This window comes from Eptatretus burgeri, chromosome 14 (genome assembly GCF_056783735.1).
Source record: "Eptatretus burgeri isolate ZD-2024b chromosome 14, Ebu_testis_v1, whole genome shotgun sequence".
Lineage (NCBI taxonomy): Eukaryota > Metazoa > Chordata > Myxini > Myxiniformes > Myxinidae > Eptatretus > Eptatretus burgeri.
Window position 1 is genome coordinate 8,199,064 of NC_140974.1, and position 5,000 is coordinate 8,204,063.

The 5,000-nt window shown below is 42.6% G+C and overlaps 1 protein-coding gene across 1 annotated transcript in view; it reads left to right on the forward strand.

Annotated features, from left to right (window-relative positions):
- The window catches only part of LOC147012616 (uncharacterized), a 175,901-nt gene that overhangs the window by 67,978 nt on the left and 102,923 nt on the right, over positions 1-5,000 (forward strand). The window lies entirely within an intron of this gene.

Genomic DNA, 5,000 nt, shown 5'->3' on the forward strand with positions numbered 1-5,000 from the left:
AGGAACCTGAATGTTGTGTGCAATTGAATTCCCAAATTCGTAACAATATATATATATATATATATATATATATATATATATATATATATATATATATATATATATATATATATATATATATATACACATATATATATATATACACACACACCAATCCGAGAGGAAAACATGCAGCCCTCTGCAAGAAAGTTGAAATTGGAATGCTAGTTTACCATTCAGCATGAGAATGACCCAAAGCACCCAGCCGAAACTGCACTCGAGTGGCGAAGGAACAAAAAGATAAATGTCCTTGAGTGACCTAGTCAGAGCCCCGACCTAAATCCAATCGAAAATGTGTAGCAGGACTTGAAGATTGCTGTCCATCAACACTTCCCACACAACTTGACTGAGTTTGAACAGTTTTGTACAGAAGAATGGGAAAATATTGCCCAATCAAGGTGTATAAATTTGTGAGAGACCTATCCCAACAGACTCACAGCTGTAATTGCTGTCAATGGTGTTTCCATCAAGTATTAACTCAGGAGGGTGAACACTTATCCAACCAAGATATTCTCGTGTATTTTTTATTAATTTTCTGAAATTTATAGAATTTGTTTTTCACTTGGAATGTGCCGGTTGCTATGTGTAAATAAAAAGTTGGAAAAAGCAGTCTGATTTAATGCAATATCATTCCAGGCTATGAGGCAACAAAAGGTGAAAATTTTGAAAGGGGTGTAGACTTTCTTTCGGCAATGTAATTCAAATGATATAAAATCATGATTTTAAAGGCTGTAGAAAAATAAAAAATAATCAACTTTTTGAGAGCTTTACTGCCATAGCTGCACCATCTTTTACACCATCTCATTAGTCCACATTCACAAATAAAAAAGCAGGGTTACGTGATCGTTGCCATACGTGTGTATGTATTTGTCTGCATTTTGTTATTCCACTTTCTCGAGAACTGCTTAACGGATTGATCATGTTGTCATATGTAACGTGGTGTGGCAGCCATGTTGGAAAAGAGAAAAGTTGGACATCAGTAGCTCCAAAATTGCTCCATAGAAAAAATTGAAACTTGGCACCTGTCAAGTACTCCCCATGGGAAAGAATTGTGATATTTTAAAAAGATGTCATGGGTGCCTTCATTATGACGTCATAATTGCATACGTAGAACACAACATCTGAACAGTATGAAAATGTTTGAGGGTCATCTAGGCATAAATTGATCATCAGAAAATTTTTTTTTATTGTGGCATCGGTCACGTGGTTCAGCAGCAATATTAAAAAACAAAAATCTTCAAAAATCATCTTTACCAAAATGGCTGAACAGATTGAAGAGAACCTTTACAAATCTGACTACCAATCCATGAGCAACAAAAGTTCCCCACCTATGATGTCATGGGTCACATGGTTTGGCAGCCATATTGGATTTACACTAAAACCCCTTAAAATGTTCTCCAGAATGGCTGGACAGAATGAGGGGAAACTTCACACGCATGCTCCAATTCTTGGGGATACCAGAATAATTGATACAATTTCATGGATAATTGTGTTTAATGGGTAATTGAGAGGTCACATGGTTGGGCAGCCATACTGGATTGCAGGAAAACATTAAACAAAATTATCTGTCTTGAACCGCTGCATAAATCAACATGAAACTTCAAAATTATGATCGAGTAGTGATGCGGAATCTATGTTTTCAATTTCAACCTGATCGGATGGTCTGTCAGCCAGAATTATTTCATTTTTTGAATCTGAATTCTTATATATTTTAATTATTTTTTGAATAACCCTCACTTAACTTTGCTTGGATGGGTTTGAGGGTAGAGTAGTAGTTGCAACCTGATTCATGTCTAGGTTCCTCCCGATGAGTTAATCTTTGCTTTTTGCTTGATCAGGTTCCTTCTGATGACTCCACTGCACTCTCTGTTTTATTTGGTCTTCCATTTGATTTGAATTTAATTTTTGTCAGTATAAATTTCCCACCAGAAGAGTTGGCTCACAACAAGTCCTTCTCAAGACTGTGTGGGGTAACTATTCTTTGAATACCATCTAGTTTAGCATTTTTCATGAATTATTTGTGCCTCTTCTTTGCCTCCTTTATGACCTTCCAAAAATCAGTAAGTTTTCTGTTTGGAAAGATTTGTAATTTTGTTTTGCTGCCAGACAGACAGGTGGACTAAAAAAAAAAGTAGTGGTACTGTGTGTGCACGCCCAGGTGGAGATTTTCCAAATTCAGAGCCAAGTCCTACTCGACTGTGTTCCAATTTGTGTTCAAAATGTAATATTCAATTGAAATCAAGTTGTTCCTTGATAATAAACTGACGTTTATAGACAGACAGACAAAGTGAACCCATTGCCTAACCCTGTTTTTTAAGTGAACCCAGTGCCTAACCCTGTTTTTTATTTGTATGCTCGGGGTTAAAAAAAACCCAACAAAAAAAAAAAACAGTTTATTTCAGATGTACTCAATGCAATGGCAAAGTCAGGTCATGTGTGGGAGCAGGTGATGGAGCAGCGCGTCGCTGCGTCCACTTTCCGCCGGTACTCCAGGGGCCTCCGTCTGGCCATCCCCCAGGCAGATGCCTGGCCCATCCCCATCTCCTTGAGATGCCGATCAACCTGTTGCAACCAAGAGGTATGTGGTTGGCCCAATGGCCTCATCCACTCAAGAAGCTCCCTCGCTAAGAGAAGCTGGTGAGTAGGATCAGCGTCAGGAAAATGAGCCACATGTCCATACATCCGCAGCTGATGCTTAAGGAAGATGAAGGTAACAAATTTCATTTGAGTCTCTCATTGTAACCGCTCATTGGGCACAAAGTCTGACCAACGATAACCAACGATTCTCTGAAGAGACCTGGTACCAAAATAATTAAGTCTCCCTCTCAGATCCTTGGTCAGAGTCCAAGTCTCACATTCAAAGAGCAAAACTGGAAGCACCAAGGAACTGAATACTCAGACATTCATCCTGCACAGGTACCGTCAGCGCAACACTCCATGATCCAGTGAATCCATGACTCACCAGGCATGACCCAGACGTCGATTGACCTCTCGCTCTCAGCCAGCAGAGACATGAATATCACAGGTGCAGACAAGAAAGCAGCATCCACTTGTCATTGAAAGCCTGGATCTTAGTTTTGACCCAGGAAAACCGTAATCCCAGTGGCTCCGACTCCTCACTTAGCACATTGAGAGTCTCCGCAAAGATGACTGCATAATCTGCGAAATCAAGGTCAGTGATCTTGACATTCCCAAATAATGCACGACAGCTTGATCGCTCCGGAATCCTCCCCAGAATACAGTCCATGCAAGCACTCAAAAGTGCTGGGGCCAGTACACTCCTGACAAGCTCCAGTAACAACTGGAAATGAGTTGAAGATGGTATCACCACATCTCACAGCACTCTCTGTATCGTAGTTTAGTTCAGACATCAGATTGATCAGTTTTAGTGGTACCCCACGAAGACCAAGAATCCTCCAGAGGGCATCCCGATTCACTGAATCAAATGCCTTATAGAGATCAACATAGGCTGCAAGCAGACCCTACCGAAACTCTCATCTGCGTTTGGTGAGGACCTAAAGAGCAAGGATACGGTCAATCGTTCACCTCTTTGGTGTAAAGCCTGACTCCTCTTGGCACTGGTGCTCAAGCAGATGGTGGCGGACCCTATCAATAATTATCTGAGCAAAGAACTTGCACAGAATTGAGAGCAGCGTCACCCCTTGATAGTTATTGCAGTCCTGGCAATCACCCTTCCCTTTCCAGAGAGGGACAGCAAGGTTCCTCTTCCAGTCAGTTGAGATGATGCATGATCTCCAAACAGAGCACAGAACAGCATGCAACGACATGAGTGCAGCATTTCCACCAGCCTTGTGAAGTTCAGCATGGATGCCGCAGACCCCAGGAGTTTTACCCTCATTTCAACTGGTTCACCGTAGGCTGTGTTTCCACAAATGAAGGTGGATGACAGTTGATTGGAGGGTCAGCAATAGGGATAGTAACAACCCTGACATCCAACTTGACAGCTGGTGGATTAGCCTGGTGCAGCCGCTCATAGTAACCCTGCCCAGTGGGCCGTCACTTCGGATTCCACTGTCAAGAGCCCACCACCCTCTGCTCTAACTGTAGTACACCAAGGGGTGGGCTTGGTGGAACACAATGTGTGAATTCCCCTGTAAGCAGAACAAGAATCATTTCATCACTGGCGTTGCTTTACCCCCCTCACAGATTCCTCACACATAGGCATCCTTGTCCATCCTTCGTGCACGTACTTCTTTATGCTTCAACTCCCTGAACAGTTCAGCTCTGCCATTAAAACTGGCCCTGCGACCCTGGTCAATGGTACCCAGTGTCCCTTGAGAGACAAAATTATTCTTTGCCTGATGGTGAGTTCCAAGACATCCACAGGCAACATCAAGGACGGATGTCTTAAAGGCACTCCACAACTCCTCATGATTCCCAAAGCAACCAGACCCTCCTAATCCCCACTCAGCCTGTTCGCAAACTCCTCAGCTCCCTTCTCATTCTTGAGCTTGCCAACATCCAGCCTTGGCTGGGATGGTACCATTCTCCCAGATTTAACCTACAACTTCAGAGTTGCTACAACAAGCTTGTGGTCAGTATTGAGGTACTGAGCACTGCGGTAGACCCTATATTTCTGGATCATCCTCCAGCGATCATCAACGAGCCCATGGTCACTCTCCTTTCCCACACCACCAGCGCTGGAATACCAAGCATCACAGGAAGTAATCCCATGAAGTGGTTTTTCGGATTTGACATTTTTTGATTTCTGCGGAATTAAATATTTTTTGGTGGCTGGAGTGCAATTACTGCCACCAACCTCCTAAAAATAAGTAACCCAACTGCAGGAGGATGTCTGCAGACACAGTTGGGCACAAGAAATGGATGGCCGTTGGCTCACAATGAGCTCCTCCGCCCTTTGACAGGTTTGGTTTTTAATCCTGCAGAGTGTACATATCATACACCCTCCTCACCAGAAATCCTGGAGGGGGAGATGATTT